The sequence below is a fragment of the Cervus canadensis genome, chromosome 28 (genome assembly GCF_019320065.1).
Source record: "Cervus canadensis isolate Bull #8, Minnesota chromosome 28, ASM1932006v1, whole genome shotgun sequence".
Taxonomy (NCBI): domain Eukaryota; kingdom Metazoa; phylum Chordata; class Mammalia; order Artiodactyla; family Cervidae; genus Cervus; species Cervus canadensis.
The window spans coordinates 11,343,721-11,361,350 of record NC_057413.1 but is presented as its reverse complement, the minus strand read 5'-3'; the positions used below and the strand labels follow the sequence as shown (position 1 = coordinate 11,361,350).

The 17,630-nt window shown below is 41.5% G+C and overlaps 1 protein-coding gene and 1 non-coding gene across 15 annotated transcripts in view; one reads left to right on the top strand and one right to left on the bottom strand.

Annotated features, from left to right (window-relative positions):
- ATXN1 (ataxin 1) overlaps positions 1 to 17,630 on the top strand; it is a 404,850-nt gene that overhangs the window by 59,906 nt on the left and 327,314 nt on the right. For 2 of the 14 annotated variants that reach the window (XM_043449228.1, XM_043449234.1), the window contains exon 3: positions 15,658 to 15,800. The exons of 10 other annotated variants lie outside the window; for them this stretch is intronic. The gene's annotated coding sequence lies outside the window, so the exon portion shown is untranslated. Of the gene's footprint in view, positions 1 to 3,031; positions 5,009 to 15,657; positions 15,801 to 17,630 lie in introns of those variants that run through there. 2 more of the 14 variants (XM_043449235.1, XM_043449236.1) reach the window with 2 other exon arrangements.
- Positions 12,387 to 12,493, bottom strand: LOC122430238. Its single transcript, XR_006266311.1, has one exon. It is a non-coding gene; the product is annotated as a U6 spliceosomal RNA (small nuclear RNA).

Sequence of the window (17,630 nt, the reverse complement as noted above, 5' to 3'; positions counted from 1 at the left end):
GCAACTTCCCCATCTTGTTGGGAACCAGAAGTGACTGGTACTTTAAGAAAGTTTACTCTTCTGCAGAGTGGACTGTTGAATTGATGGGGGTGATTCTGGAGACAGAGACACTACCTAGGGGTCCTACTGTAATAGTCATGGAGAGTTTCAGAGGTTTCTAGTGAAGACAATGGCTGTCAGAGTGGGTGTGTTGTATAATAAAATAATCAGTAGGTCTTCTCATGTGTGAGAGAAAGAGAAGGTTATGGTGCTAAGCATGAATGGCCAATATATTAAATTTCTGGGTTTTTTTAGCCCTATCCCCTTCTTGAATTCCAGTTACTTGGTTTCTTATCAAGGTTGAATGAGGCAAAATGTATCCACAGCATATATCCTGATATGGAAATAATAATTTAGAAAAAAAATTAAATAATTAAAAAAGTGCTCACTTCCACATTTCTGTCTCGGATGACTGTATGAATGGGCATAGGGAAGCTCAGGTGACTTAGAAGGAACAAGTGTTTTGCTTTTTAGTTTGAGTTGTTGCTTTTTTTTTCTTGCAGAAGGCAGGGGGAAATGTATTTATTTTTATTTATTTCATGTTTTAAATTTGGGTCATCAGTAGGACATCTAGATAGCAGATAATTGAATATATAATTCTATATAGAGAGAGCTGATAGGAAAGAAGGATTTGAGAGTAGTTTGTAAAGACCCTATAAGGGGTTTTCCAGGAGAAGGTGATAGGATTTGAAAGAATAGAGATTCCTTTTATTAAATTGTATTTAAAAATTTTTATTTTTTTCTGTTATTAGTATTTTTTTGGCTGCACTGTGTGGCATGTGAGATCTTAGTTCCCAGACCAGGGATTGAACCCATGCCCCCTGCATCAGAAGCACAGAATATTAACCACTGGACCACCAGAGAAATTCAAGAGTAGAGATCTTTGAAGAAGAAAAAAAAAAACATGGATAGGATGGATTTGGAGGATGGAAGATGCATCAGAGAAAATAGAGGACTGGATTCTTAACCCAGATCTGACACTGACTGGTTTACTTAACCTTTTGAAAAGCAATGAATCCCTTCAGGGGCTTCTCTTTCTTTTGAGCCCATTTTTTCCTTTCCTTCCCCTTCCCTCCCCTCCATTTTTCATTAATTCAAATGTTTTTCTTGAATCCTCATTACATGTCAAATTTTGCTCTAGGTCCTGAGCTTAAAGCATCAGATAAGATGTGGGCTTTGACCCCTTGTGCTGAGAGCAGGCAACAGATTCAACCATTACTCTCTGTTAAGCACTGTGGTACCTGTGTGTTACAAAACCACAGAGAAGGGGCATCTAAATCAAATTGAAGGGACTTCCCTGGTGGCCCAGTGGCTAAGACTCCATGCTCCCAATGCAGGGGGCCTGGGTTTGATACGTGGTAAGGGAACTAGATCCCACATGCTGCATGCTGCAAGTTAAGACCTGGTGTAGCCAAATAAATAATAAAAATAAATATTTAAAAGGAGATACGTAAATAAAACACAATAGTTCTCTGTAAGTTTTATTAAGAAAAATAAATCAGATTGAAGGAGGGAAAAGGGGAGTGTGAGAAGGCTTTCAGAACACGTGTCCTCCAAACTAAGCTTCTCAGAATGAGAGGTAGTTTAGACAAGCATATGTGAAGTAATTTAGGCAGCATGGGCAAAAAGGAGCAAAAAAGTGCAGAATGGTATACAGCTGGGCTGAAGAAGCAGTTGAAGTCAGGCTGGCCTGACCGCCTTAGAAAGTAGGGCAGGAGGGGCCTGGTAGGCCAAACCCAGAAGAAGTTTGGGTTTTATCTAGGATGGAATGCAGACCCACTGAAAAACGTGAAACAGGGATGTGAAAAATCAGGTGCGTGTTTTAGAAATCCCATTATTCTTGTACTGGGCATTTGCTGTGATAAGGGTGGTGAGCTGGGAGCCCAGAGAAATTCAGGTGACAGAGGAATGCTTACTCAACAGCCGTGAAGCACTGCTCCATGCTCATCCCCGGCCCATGTGCTGGGGACCCCACCTGGCCCCACGCAGACAGGTCCCTGGTTCTCAGAGAGCTTGGAGTGATGGTGGAAGGAGTGGGTAGATTGGAGAGGTGGAGATGAGACAGCATCCAGCGGACTTGGTGAGTCATCAGACGTTGGAGGTGAGTGAGAGGGAGGAGTTTGTAGTCTGGATTACTCGGTGGATGATGATCCCATTCACTATGGGTGGGGAACCCAGCAGAGGCTCCAGGCAAACGTGTCCAGCACGTAAATAGGTCCAGACCTCTGGAGGGGCCTCTGCAGTCTGTGTGCGTCCTCAGTCGCGAAGTTGTGTCTGACTCTTTTGCAACCCCATTGACCGTAGCCCACCAGACTCCTCTGTCTGTAGGATTCTCCATGCAAAAATACTGGAGTGGGTTGCCATTTCCTCCTCCAGGGCATCTTCCCCCCGCCAGAGATCGAACCTGTGTCTCTTGTGTCACTTGCATTGGCAGGCGGATTATTTACCACCGAGCCACCTAGGAAGCTTACTAAATGAAAGAAGTGAACTAGGTGTTTAATATACTTGATTTTGTTCAGTTCCATGATTCAGTTTCAGTCTCTATTACAGTTGCTTCCCTGAGAAGCAGACTTCTTTACATATCTCCCATAACTTAGCGTGCAGCTGGGCAAAGCAGGAGGTTTAGTTGTTTTAGGTACATATGGCGGTCCAGTACCATTAATTTCATTACTCACCCTTCATCCCTTCACCTTTCCAGCCCAGGAGTGAGCTCACTGCTTGGTTTTGGCTTGTTATGTAGGTTGCTGTGGGCCGTGGTCACGTTCATGAGTGCTCCAGCTTGTAGGGGTTTTAGGATGATCTGGCCCTATTTATGTATTTTACAGATAAGAGACGAGGCCTGGGAGGTTTTGGGGCTTTCAGAGTATGAGCAGGGCTGAGATTAGATCTCCCAGTTCACTGGCCTCTTTGCTACTGCCTTCACCCACCCTCCCTCCCACTTATTTAGTTCACACTGGAGTGCTTACAGATCCAGGCAGAAATGTTCTTAGGTATATATTTGTGCAGAAGTTTGGAAATGACTAAGCCTGTGTATGTAACTTTGAGACTCTGTGTAAAGCCTGTCAAGAAGCATTGGATTATTCTAGCTCTGATGCAGAGAGACGTGTCCTTGGGTGTACAGTTAGATGCAGGCAGCTCCCTGAGCGCGCCCCTGCTTCAGGGTACCCTCCAAAGGCTCCCTGGAAGGCATCGTTTGACCCCAGGTAGAGAATCACGTTGCACTGCCACTTCAAAGAATAAAAGAGTGCAGAAACTACAGAACTGAGTGTGGGAAGCCCTTCTTGTTGGTAAGAGTTTCAAGTGCTAGAGAAGGGATGTGTTGAAAGGACATTTACTTTCATCAGCTCAGAGCATCTGTTTTTTATTCTTTAAAAAGAAGCAACACCTCAAATTATGGCAGTCCCTAGGCAAGTAAGCACTTGAGATTTTGATCTGTACAGATTCTTCGACAGAGCGCCTCGCAGGAGCTTTTAGTAGTGATTTGCAGCATTTGTCTTGTTCTGTAGAATGACAGCCCGTCTTTGTGGGGAAGGGGAGAGAGGCAGAGACGGCTAAGGAACCTCTCTGTGAAACAGCAAATAAGCCATTTCTCTCAGATGCGGGTAGAAGTGGGAACTGGGCTTAGCAGGCCCTGGAGACCAAATTAAAGGAGATAGGAAATGGAAACTCAACTCTGTGTTTTTTATTTTCGACTCGGTGCCCACCTTCAAAACATTCACTCAGTGTGGGCTTCATCACAGTTTTTCCCCCTCTTTGATGCAGATTTCTATTTTCTTATTGTGGTAAAACGTATAAAACATGCCATGTGGAATTGTGCGTTCTTCATGTGCAATTCAGTGACATCGGGAGCATCACAGTGATGTACATCACCCCCATCCTGTCGTTGTAATTATTATTTTAGGCCCAGGTTTCCTAAATGAAGCAAATTGAGAGTTAGGGTGGTGTCACCCTTAACCCCAGGGCGCAGCGTAACCACTGTTAAGAGTCAGTCTCACATCTCTTTTTTTCCTTATTCATACGGTTTTGTTCAAGCCCAGTTGCAATATTGTTCATACTCTTCATAAAGAGAATTTTAGAATTGTTAGGGAATTTAAAGATGCTTCATTCCATTTCCCCCATTGTTTAGATTAAGAAATGAGTGACCGAAAGTGACCGTGGCTTGCATAGCTGGACAGTAGCCGAGCTGGGTGTCCCTCTGTCCTGGGCTGCTCTGTCTTTAGTTTCAAAATTATTATAAAAAATTCATCTGTGGTTTATTTTTAGGGTCATCTTCCTTCTCTCTCTCTCTCTTTGTGTGGTTTCTATGTCTGGATTTTTTTTTTTTTAAGTGGTGTCTTCAAGCAGGAATTTGTTTTAAACAAGAAAATCACAACATTCATGCCATTCCCAGGGCTTATCACCCATGATTGAGACTGTGAATTCTCTCCCTTCTTGTCTCTGTCCAGATATTCTAAATCCAGGATGTTACTTGTTTTTTGTTTTTTTTAAAACCCCCATTTATTTTGCTGAGTGTGGTGAAATCACAATTTAAAGGTGATTGTCATTTTCCCAAGATGAATTTTTTTTTTTTTTTTAAGCCAGTTTCTTTTCCTTCTTAAGATCTGTTTGCCACTTTGAATTAGGTGGAAACTCAGGGAAGCGGAGCCCTGCAGCTAAAAACCGACCATCTGCTGACCACTTTACCCCCTCAGGGCCGACCTGCTTGTATGATCCCTTTCAAAATCCTTTCCAGCTTCTAAATTCCTATCAGCAAGGAGTTAGGGCCTGGTCCTGCCCACGCTGGAGGTCTGTGGGAGGTGGTTAGGAAGCTGGAGGAGAGAGAGAGAAGCCGGGGTATATTGTTTGGGTCGGCCATGGCAACCGCAGCAGTAAAAAGGAACAGGACTAGTTTTGCGCTGCTCTGTAAATGGCCAGGATTCAGCCCCTATCTCTGGACTTTCTGCTTGGCACCAGACAACCTGATCTCCTGGTAAGCTCAGACTTGGCTCTCTTCTCCTGCCCGTCTTTGATCACATCCTCAGGCAGGAATGGACGTGGGGAGGGAGTCCAGAACACGGTGAGACGTGTACCCAGCAGAAACATAGTGACCAGAGAGGCAGAACGGAGAGTGTCTTCTCATCCGTACCCCAGATACAGAGAGAAGTCCCTCCCCAGACCCTTGGTTGAGCGCCTTCAAAGAACGTATGTGCAAGTGACCAGCTAGACCTGCAGAGAGGGCGCAGCCAGGAGGGAAGTGAGGGGAGACCCCAGCCTGTGTAGAGTCAGGGAAGCTGAAACATAGGACCTGCCTGCCACCTGCGGTTCACGAAAATGTGATTGCAAAGGAGAGTGGAAATCCAGAGTAGGCCCCCCTCGCTGAATAATAGCTTGCTTTTCCTTGAGTCAGAATGGCTTTTCTTTTCATTCAGCAGATCATTTTTGGTGTCATTCAGTGTACTTTAAGCTGTGTGTTTCATCCAAATCGGATGAAGAATTTTTATTTTATTTTTTTTCAACCCTGTAGCGTGTTGCTTCCTCCTGGGAAATGTAACGTATACATGTCTTTTTATTGCCGATGAGCAACATCTAGGTGGTCAAGTCCTGAAGTTTGAATATTGTTTCTGCTAAGGGGCACCGTTGATTCTTATTCAAAATCGGGCAAGTCTGACATTTCATTTGGGGAAGTCTAAGGAAGTTGGTGAGGGCTTCTGTTAATAAAAACAAGTGCCTCTTTTTCTGCTTATCGCCTCTCAGTATCTGCTTGGCTGGCTCACGCAGTGTGGTCTGGCTTTAGTTCTCCCTGGAAGTCACATTGTGCTTTTAGAGCTCTCTTTTACTATGACCCACAAACAGTTTTCAGACTTCACTCTAAGGAGCCAAAGGTAAAAACCACGAATAAACAGGGCAACAACATCTCTGCTTTTCTGACTTCAGCCCTCCTTGAAAACCACTTGGAATCTGCCTCTGAATTCGGAGAGAGGTGTTCGTTTTTCCTTCTGCTTTCCTGTCCTCACCTACTGTGTTCCACTCCCCTTTTATTTTTATTCTTTTCATAGTCACTGACAGGGAAATAGTTACTCAATTTGTCAAAGGCTGGGTGGTGAGGTCACAGATTCTGAGATTAGCCTGTAATTTGTAACAGTTTCAGACGGTTGACAGCAAGATTTTGCTTGCTTATTTCTGAGCTGTTTTCCACAGTCTTTTCGATGCAGTTTAATAGTGAGTAATAGAGGTGTTCCTTTCTGTTGAGGAGGTGCTATACACAGCAGATCAGCAAACACAGGAGAACTTCAACAGGCTCGTCATTTCTTGTCCAGTGGTGAACCGAACATTGCATAAAACAAAAATGGGGCTTTTTTCTGGAAGATCAGATATTAATAATTTCTGGACAGACGTGGTGTTGCATGGGTTACATTTTGAAAAATTCTTTTCTGGATGTGTTTTCTTGACCTATTTGAGCTTTGCTGCCTTTTAAAAAATTTAGCTTCATTGAAAAGGCAGGCCGTGTTAAACACTATATTGTACTTTTCTGAATTGGAAGGACAGTCATAGAATCAGAATCTTAGAGCTGAAAGAGCTTTAATCTATCCTCATGTTCTAATTTCACAGATGAGAAATCTGAGGCATAGAGAAGTTAAATGACCAACCCCACAACACACAGCTTGTGTGTATTCAGACTGGGACAGAAAAAAACCATCTCTGCAGAGACACCTGGATGAGTGTTTTTTTCTTCATTGGACGTAGCTTTTTAGCTTCAGTTAGGGTTTTTTTTTTTTTCGTTTTGAGATTATTTTTTTTAAATAGATTGGCCTTGAAAATTTATTATTTTTGCTGACTTGAAATATATCTGTGTCATCGTATAACATGGAAAATGTATACACAAATGCTGCACAGATTTTAACGGTGCCATAGCCATTAGGTGTTTTAATCCTCTCTGGAAAAAATGTTGATTTGTTTAAGAAAAGCCCAGTGTTGTGTTAAGGATAGACTCGGAACAATAAAACATCACCTCCTAGGTATTGGGAATGAGAGTGGGAGGGGTAGGGAGTGGCCGGCCCTGTGGGCAGCTCAAGCACATTTTTGTTCTAGCCTCTCACATGTTAACACAATAATTTATCAGAGAAGTCCTTCTTCAGCGGGACTCACTAATGATAGAGTGATGTGTTGAGACTTGAAGGTTCTAAGCACTGCTCAAAGAAATAATGAACGCAGTCAATCTGCAATGCAAGTGAAAAGTTAATCACTGAGAAAGTGGACCTGGTTGCCACTTTTGTTTGTTGGTTGGGTTTTTTTCTCTTTCATCATTGTTTAAAATTTTTTTTTAATTGGGGAATAGTTGATATACAATATTATAGAATTTTCAGATGTACAGCACAGTGATTCACAAGTTTTAAAAGTTATACTCCAAGAGGTTGTAGTTTTTCTCCCCCCGCTTGTTAACCTCTGTGGCATTATCTCTGCTGTGACCTTGGGACAGATGGTTGGGGTGGGCAAGTACACACTCCTGGTGCTCGGAGCAGTCAGGAAGCATCGCGTGAGATGTGTGTGCAGCACGGCCCTACAGACGCAGGAAGGGACCTCGTCCTGTGCCTTGGGCAAAGCTTCCCAGGGCCTGGGGGTTCTCTTCCTAGTGGGTGAAGCTATTTATTGATGAGAACAGTACACACTGACTCTCAGGACTTGATTATTTATTTGTACTATTTGTGCTTGGGTGTTGTGAAGAGACATGCTGTTTACTCCATGTGTGGCTTTGTTAGAAGTGGGTTAAAAATTTGGAAGGAAGAAGTCTTTGGTCCCTTTGGGAAGGCATAGGTTGGTCATTTCTTTACAGAGAGCAGCACCCGCTGAGTAAATTAAAAACATCTGAAGCTAATGAAACTCTGATGGGCTTCCACTGTGGCTCAGTGGTGAAGAATCCTCCGGCCCATGCAGGAGGTGCGGGTTCGATTTCTGGCTCGGAAAAATCCCCTGGAGAAGGACATGGCAACCCACTCCAGTATTATTGCCTGAAGAATCCCGTGGACAGAGGAGCCTGGTGGGCTACAGTCCACGGGGTCACAGGAGAATTGGATGTGACTGAACGACGGGGCACGCAAACACGCTGATGCAGCCAGAGGAAGACTAGCCCAGGCCTTGAGGCCAAGGTCCTCACAGAAAGGTGCAGGTGAAAACAGATCAGTCCTGTGCTCATTCCCTTCCTAACTGAAAAACCTAGAGCAAATCATGGAATATTTTGGAGCCTCGGGTTTTTTCACCTGTAGAATGGGGATAATAATTCCTGCCTCACTGGTGCCTTCCTTCTGAGGATGAACTCGGCTGACATCTGTGAACGCCTACATAGTACCTATACTCTCAGTGGTGGACCTCTGTAAATAAAGGGTTTTTCCCCCCTCTTTATAGCTTGCTGCCTTGGTTCATCCACTGTGAAAAGAATATGCTTCGCTAGATGATCATTAAGCACTATTTTGGCTCTTTAAAAAAAAAAACAATAAATTATCCTTTTGATAACCAAAAAAAAAAAAAAAATACTGAAGATTAAGCCCAGTGAGAGTTTGTCTCTTTTATGAGAGATTTGGGGAGTGAGGGGCAACTGTAAGGAAAAATAATTATAGAAGAAAGAATAAGAATTCTAAGCTAGTAAGGACCTACTGCTATAGCAATACTCTGTATTGCAATACTGTGTATACTCTGTAATACTCTGTATATGCAATACTCTGTAATGGCCTATATGGGAAAAGAATCTAAAAAAGAGTGAGTATATGTATGTGTATAACAGATTTACTTGGCTGTATACCTGAAACTAACATGACATTGTAATCAACTATATCCCAATAAAAATTTAAAAAAAAAATTCTAAAAAGGAAAATAAATTAGACTAGCTTCCCACAGATTACCACCGCCATCTCCCCTCCCAAAAAATTTAAGTGCAAAGAAGCAGCTAATAAAAGCTCTAAAATACTTTTAGTACAGAAAAAGAATGGAAAAAGTGTTTAGAGAGATGAATAAACAGCTATATTCTAAATAGCATCTCACAAACTTTTTTGAGATGGATTTGAAGGGAACTGAAAGCTTGAGAAGGGTCTTCAAGGAGTCCAAGGGTGAAAAAGTTAATAGATATTTAAAGAAGTGGAGTTTGTAACAATTCGGTAATGAAGGATTTACTTCTTCTTAGAATTATTTTATCCTTAGCACTGAATAATACAGTCTTCCTTTGGTATCCAAGGGGGATTGGTTCCAGGGTCCCTCAAAGGTACCAAAAATCTGAGGATGCTCAAGTTTTATCAACCTGCTGTTGGTTGAACCCAAGGATGCAGAACCCATGGATAGGGAGACCTGACTATATGGTCACTAATAATGTGTTAAAGAATTTTCCTGATTTGTAATCTAAAACAAAATTATCTGATGTATATGCTGCAGTTGAAATCCACTTAAAATAAAATGCATCAGTAGGTATGCTAGTTTCAAGAATCCCCATTCCTCACCTCACTGAGGCATTTCCACTGTAAAATGGTGATGTTGACACTATATAAGCCCAGGGCAGTGTCCTCCAAGAGTAAATAAGCCGTGACAGAATTTCCCTAAAACTCTTATTGATGGAAGTATCATATCCACATAGCAAGGATGTTTAAGAGATGAGCTGGCAAAGTATTACACTAAAAGCGTCCCTAGTTTTTTTTTCCTCTCTTAGCTTTTAGAATCAAAACCATCTTTTTCTTGAAAATGAGAAGGGGAGAGAACTCTTTTCACATTATTCTTGTGGGAGACGTCAGAATTCTCTGGGTTCACCTAAACCTAAGGGTTTTTATGACAGCTGGACTTCTGAGCAGTTATAGATTTGCAAGTAAATTTCTTTCCTTCAAATGTTCCTCTCCACAAGAGAAGGCAAACCCATTACTTCTTTAGAGTTTCTTAATGATTATTCACTTTTGTTCTTACTTCAGATTTCCCTAGTAAAGATTTAAATATTTAATTTTGTGTACTCCTGGAATTAACTGCCTTCAGATATAGTATATTGACTCAGAATATTTAAATACATCAAGTGCTGACTTTGTTAGAAGGAAGAAAAAAAAAAACCTCAACGTTTTCAGGCAGAAATCAATGCAAAATGCGGTATAAAGTTTCCTAAATAGAGTACAGTAGAGAGAACATAATTTAACTTTCTTCTTGGAGATTTATTGTCATTTCTATGAAGTGATTACACTGATATAGTAGAGTCATGCATGAGGCCCCAGAAGCTCATAATTCTTTTTGATGCTGTGGCCTCTGCCTTATCCACTTTTCTTGGTTGTCTTGTCTTAAAGCTCCTTTCATTTGCCTGTATCTGATCTGTTGTAAACTTAAGGGAAACCAGATAAGCAAGCTTATAAAATTACTGGGCTGGATTGTATACCCTGATTCTAACCCCTGACTCTCTCCAGCTATTCAGTTTGGCCCAAGGCAGTGCTGGCCGCGTTCTCGGTGGTGGAGGCTGAGAGATTCAGGAAGGACGGTTTCCAGCTAAATTGGGCCATTCATATATAAAGTAAGGGCTGTCTGTGTGCATGACATTTAAAAATTTTAGTAACAGCCTGAAACGGGCATTGAATAAAATAATAAAAATAAATACGATCACTTCTCTGCTTAAGCCGTTTACGATTCAAGACAAAGCTACTAGTAAGACATCTTATAGGACTTCACTGTTTTTACTGCAAGGTATGCATAAAGGCCTGTTAAGATATAGACCGGGAGCTTCAGAAGGGATGTCAGTGCCAGCAGGTCTCAGAGTGCTGGATTTGTCCCACATGCCTGGCTGGGCATGGGGTACGTAGGTAAACACCTGGGAGACTGGTGACTTAGAGAAACGCAGGGCATTTGTCTTCAGCCTCTGTGATCCCAGGAAGCAAAGGAGAGGTGGGGATCTGCATAGTATGAGTTTGCTAACGCTGCTTCTAGTCAGCTCCTTTTATCCGAGGGAGGAGTAGCTGAGGATTTGTATGCACACACCAAAATACTTACTTGGCTCGTAAGACAGGTAAGAAGACAGAGTGATAATTTATACCTCGTGGAGTTTTTCTTAAGTGTATTTTCCCCGTAAGTAGAAATAGTAGTTTATAAATGGATCCTTTTCAGAAAGATGATAAGTCATCCCTTGGGAACTTGGAATACATTTCTCACAGAAACAGTGTATGTGATAGCGGGGTCCCAGGGAAGCCCACAGAATACCCTGATGACCATAAGACCATGGTCATCACAGTCTTCATGGAGATCGGAGCCCAGGAGCCCCTTGTTGTTTAGTTGCTCAGTCGTGTCTGACTCTTTGCAACCCCATGGACTGTAGCCCGCCAGGCTCCTCTGTCCATGGGATTCTCCAGGCAAGAATACTCGAGTGGGTTGCCATTTCCTTCTCCAGGGGAATCTTTCTGACCCAGGGATCGAACCCACGTCTTCTGCATTGGCAGGTGGATTCTTTACCACTGAGCCACCAGGGAAGCCCCTTAGCTGGTGGTATATGACTCTGAAGAATGGTCCTCATGGTTTGAAGGAGAACAGTGAAAAATATGAGTAGAAGCAGGTCATTATTTAACTGATAAAATGAGTGAAACTGGCAGAGAGCCTGATGGGAAGTGAACTCACTTTTACTGAAGTGGGTCCAGAGGGCCCAACTAAGAACTAAGAACAGGAAGGAAGTTAAAGGTGAGGAGAGTTGGACTGCACTTGGGGAAGCATGTTCTAACATCAGGACTGCCTAAAAATAGAACAAGCTGATTGAAGAGGTAATGAGACCTCTGTCACTGGAGATGTTCAAGCAGAGGTGGGAGAACCTCTTTAATTCTCCAGAATTCTCTAGAGGTAAGCTGTCTGTTGAACAGAGGGTTATAATGGATGACTATTCCTTTTCCTCCCAGCACTGAGATACAGGACTTAAGGCACATTTGTGTCCCAGTTTTTAATTGGAAAAGATAACGTAACAGCATTGTAGTGATTTTGACAAAGGCAAATAGCCGTACCCCTAATATGGTCTAACTTTTGGCTTTGTGTATCATGTTCCTCGTTAGCATACACATAATTTCTGTGAAACAGTGGACAAAAATGAACAAAATGTTATTTTCCTACTCTTGAGGAGTGTTATATTCAGTATGACTCATCTGTTTTTACACTTCTAAGTACTGAGAATAATAAGATATTTAATGGTGTATTTTTATGTTATTCCTTGTTCAGATGTTTAAATTCCTTATTAGCAAAGCCAAAATTATAATATATTCGTAACGTGTTGGAATCTTACATAGTTTAAATTTTTCGTTGTTTCAAGATTTTGACGTTACTATTTCTGTGGTCCTTGAGGATTGCTCGGGACACAGTTCTTTTTTTTTTTTCTCTCTTTTTTTTTTTAAAATATGGAACGCTTCACGAATTTGCGTGGCATCCTTGCGCAGGGGCCATGCTAATCTTCTCTGTATCGTTCCAATTCTAGTATATGTGCTGCCGAAGCGAGCACCAGTTCTTTTGACTTGTATGATTAACACACTGGGTTCCCAGGATTTCCTATCCCAGGGTGGGCTGTTTCTTAGAGTAAACTCTGATAAAGCGCATTTGGGGTTGGGATGGTGAGCAGAAGCTTCCAGTGACCAGAGAACCTGTGATTACTCTCTAGGTCATGAATTTTCAAAGATCTTGAATATAATTAAATACATTCCTTAATAAACTAGGCTGAACATAATTTAATCTTTCCCCGAAGGTACTTCAGAGTCTTGGAGTGCTCTGGGGTCATGGTGAACATCAATTACCTTCTCACGGTGGGTGTGCAGAAGGAGATAGTTAATAGAGTTCCGTTTGATCGAGTCCTGAATGACCAGACATTTGTTCTATTATTATAAGTAGTCCAGTGTGAAGACTGGAACCAATGCTCAATGTTAAATTCTCAGGCTGGAGAGAATGTAATAAAGACGAGCTCTTTGGTTTTGAGAGGCTGAAAGTTGCTAATAATTCACGTGGCCGTGGTAGTTCAGAGCACTTTTTTGAATCCTTTAATGCACTGTCACATACATTGTCTATTAATTGTTACTTATAACAATCCTGGGGAGAAATACAAGGCAGCTGGCATCTCATTTTTACAGATGAAGCTCAGCAAGTTTAAATGACTTGGGAAAGGTCACACAGTATTTAGATAATGTGTGTGTGTGTGTGTGGCTGAGGCCAGTTGACTCCAAATTCAGTGTTCTTTTTAGCATCCCCAAGGATACTAAACCTTGGCACAAGGTGCCAGTCTTGAGTCCTGACTGTGTTCTCTGGGCTCACTTAGTCCTTACAACCACTGATGAGCTGGTAGGTAGCAGGTCTTTTGGTATTGTTGTGGTTCCATGTTAAGAGATGAGGACACAGAGGCACAGAGGGGTCAGGGTATCTAGCTAGCATGTGGCAGAGCTGAAGTGTAAACCCAGGAGCTTGGGCTCCAAAGCCTAGGTCTCACCATCATGCTGCCCGACTGCTCGGTGTGCAGATACACCACCATTGAACAGATCAAGAGCTATGCGTCCAAAAGTACCTTCCTATCTTTAAAGACCTGTGCTAGGTCTGAGGTCATTCTAACTGAGGTTTTGAAGCCAGATCTGCCACCTTATTTAGCGTGTGAGCCTGTTTCTTCATCTGTAAAGCAAAAAGGTAGAATAGCCACTTGAGATACGTGTAAAGCACCTGCTATGGTGCTTATTCCACGTTGTCGTTCACTTGCTCAGTCGACCCCATGGACAGCAGCACACCAGGCTTCCCTGTCCTTCACTATCTCCCGGAGTTTGCTCAGATTCATGTCTATTGAATTGGTGATGCTTATCCCATAGCCTTTATTTTTCAGAGTGGTTGCTGATTTTGTTACCTTTATTATTAGGCATTTATAATGGCTAAAGTCATATTAATTTTTTTCAGAGAAAAAGTTACTTCCCAATATGCGAATGTGAGTATATTAATTGGATCTAATTGTCTTTCCTGAATCCTTAAAATTGGCGAATCTTATAATTACATTTGTTCATATTATACCTACCTATACTTAATTTATAAGTTTATTTCATTAGAGAGCCAGCAAGTTATATTAGGACCCAAAGTAATTGTCCAAATTATTTGTCAGATAGTTTATTTGGGGCTGAGATAGAGCTGCTAAAGTATAGGTTTGGATTTAAAAGCACAGAGAGAAATGTTGATTTCAGTGGTTGCACACAGGTCAATTATATGAACTATACAGTGGTCATTAGAAAATACACAATGATCACCTTTATTCTGCCTGAACACCCAGTGCCTAGATCGTCCATTTCTATTCTATTCCAACTACAGTTGCTTTTTCTTTTATTATTTGTTCAGGGTATCTTCCCAGTAACTATTTACTTAAAGTGAAGTTGCTCAGTCATGTCCGACTCTTTGCGACCCTGTGGACTGTAGCCTACCAGGGTCCTCCATCCATGGGATTCTCCAGGCAAGAATACTGGAGTGGGTTGCCATTTCCTTCTCCAGGGGATCTTCTCGATCCAGGGATCGAACCCAGGTCTCCCGCATTGCGGGCAGACGCTTTAACCTCTGAGCCACCAGGGAAACTATTTATTTACCACCCTTTAATTAACGTGTTTTCTTGATGTTGTGCTTGGGGCTGTAAGCTCTTTATAACATGAGAACTGTGTTGGCTTAACTAATGGCACCTACTTAATAAATGGAAGGGATGGTAACTGTTTAATAGGTGCTTTACATTTTTAACTTTTTACAAATATTAAAAAAACCCTATCTTTTCACATTTGTTTACATTTCAAATAGGTATCTTTTTCATTTTTCCTTAGAGGAAATGATAATACTGCCTATGCATTTCCAAACTATGCATATTTCTTCTTCTTTCCTCTTAGGAGTTTTTATTCATTCCTTCAGTAAATTTTATAGAGTATGTGCTCTGGGCTGCATATTCCCCAGGTCCAGGGAGTATCATAGTGAACTAGACAGACAGGTCCCTACGCTCAGGAGCTTTGCCCTGAGACCGTGGTGAACGGGGCATGTCAAGATTTGGGACCTGCCTCCAAAGGAACGTTTCTGTGACACATTCCACGAGATTCTGGCCAGAAATTGTCCTCATCACTGCAGAGTACATGAGACTTGTATCACAAATTTCATCATGCACGTAAATGCAGGGAACAGCACAAGTGGTGTTTGCAAGCTCTGAAAGCATAAGTTGTCTTTCGGCTCTTTTCTTATTGTCTCTCTTATCTCGCGCCTTTCCTTTGTCGCATTCTCAGTTTTCATAGCTTAGTCATTATCTCCTAGTCCTTTCCTAAAATGTAATCGGGTGACCTAAGGGCAGGAAGGTTGTCAGAATGGCACCAGCATGATTTATGAAGGTGCTTGGATGTGAAAGTTTGCCACGCTGGATAGTCAGGTCTGACTTGAGGCAGTGCTAACCCAATTTGTGTCCAGTAGACTATATCTGGGCAAGTCACTCTTTGTTACCTCCATTTTCTTGTTATTGGTGTCAGAAGTTGCAGTAACATCATTTTCTAAATTCCCTGCCAATGCTGCAATTCTGTGATTCAGATATTCCTGAAAAGTTGTGTGTACTTTTTTTTTTTTTTCAGTAAGTGGAAATCTATTTTCCAATGAGCCTGGAAATCTATTTTGCAATTATTCTCTCCCCAGGGTTTACAACTTATCAGCTGTGTGTTGTGGCTTCTAACTCTGTGACTGCTCTAAGCCCATCAAGAGGTTAATTACTTGTAAAGAATAAGGAGCTGCTGGAGACCTGTCACACATCCAGGAGTGCTTTGGAGTTTACCTCTTCGGTAATGTGAATAAACAAATGTCCGCCATGTATCTAGTTTCCAAGTGGAGGCATGACCGTACTGGGCTGTGTAGTCTGGAAAAGGTCAAGTTGCCGATGGCATTGAGTACTGAATATCATGATCCATCAGGACTGCCCGTATTCTCCGAGAGCTTCTCCAACCAGAGAACAAATAATACTTTTTAAAAAAACAACTTATTCCTCTATGGTTTACTATTTAAACTTTTTTTTAATTTTTAAAATTGAAATATAGTTAATTTGTAGTGTTTCAGGTATACAGGAAAATGATTCAGTTATATATAAGTATTTAGTTATATATATATATATTCATTTTTGGATTCTTTTCCATAATAAATTATTACAAGATGTTGACTATAGTTTCTTGTACTATACAGTAGGTCTTAAATAGTACCATTTTTGATTGTTTCATCTTGTTCTCCCGTAGCTGCTAAAAACTCCAAATGAGGAAACAAATGAGAACATTTGTCAAAAAACATTCTAATTGCCAACACAGTTCATCTTCTTTCCCATTCTTTTCTGTCTGGAGTGGAATAGCCCCAGGCCTTTAAACTTGCTTTCCTATGACTTAAGCAGTCCCAAGCATTTTAGCCCCATAATACTGCCTGACTCACAGGCTCTGTCCTGAAGGGTATTGTCTTGATTTGCTTTAAAATATACCAGACAGGAAATTCCTGCTGCATATAGGAAAGGTATATGTTTACACGCACACACACACACCACCAAGCATATCTATTTTCATGCTTCCTTTCAGTAAAGCATTGAGAGGAAGGAAGAAGAGTTATTTAACCAGCTTTTGGTAGTTGTCAGGAATGTCATTAGTGGGAATCTCAAGATGTTAAATTTAATTTTTGAAGTAGTTTATTGGTAGTTCTAGAATGGCAGTGCTTTTTAGGTAGCCCCATTACTTCCTGGTAGCTCAGATGGTAAAGAATCTTCCTATAATGCAGGAGACTTGGGTTCAATCCCTGGGTCAAGAAGATCCCCTAAAGGAGGGAATGGCAAGCCACTCCAGTATTCTTGCCTGGAGAATTCCATGGACAGAGGAACCTGGCAGGCTATACAGTTCATGGGGTCGCAAAGAGTTGGACATAACTGAGTAGCTAACATTTTCATTTTCATTTGTTATTGAGCAGGACATCAAGGGTCACCAGGAATATTCTGTAGAAAGTGGGTGTATAAGGAATTCCTTCTTTTCCCCATTCCCCTTATTTTATTTTTTGGTTTGCTGTATTATGTTGAGCGAGGATGGGCTATATTCCATCCACAGCATGTTACAACTTGTCGAAAATTACTCAGCCTTCAATGTTAACGTGCTTCAGTGTTGAACAGGTACTCACTTAACCATTTCTGAGTTTTCTTGGAGAACCGTGGGCAAAGGCCAGAGCCAGAAGTTTTGCCTGTCTCTGATATAGAGGCCTCAACCAGGAAAGCCTTGAACTCTTAACTGAGTTGGTAGACTAGTACCACCTTACCTCTGGAGTTAAGCTTAGAGCCCTCTTTCTTCTTATTCTTTCTGTGACTTCAGAGCTATTTCAAGAATTATTTCTTAGGGCTTCCCTGTTGGTCCATTAGCTAAGATTCTACCACTTGAGCCTGGGTTTGATCCCCAGTCAGAGAACTAGATCCCAAATGCCCAGCTAAGACCAGCACAGCCAAAAAAAAGAGAAGAATTATTTCTTCTAAGAAAAATTATTCACTTGTACCATGTGTGTTTCTCAGATTATAGGAGAGGTATGGACTCCCAAGAGACAGACATTTCATCAGTCCATTTTTTTTTTTAAACAAGAAAGTTTTTTAAGAAAAGCCACTA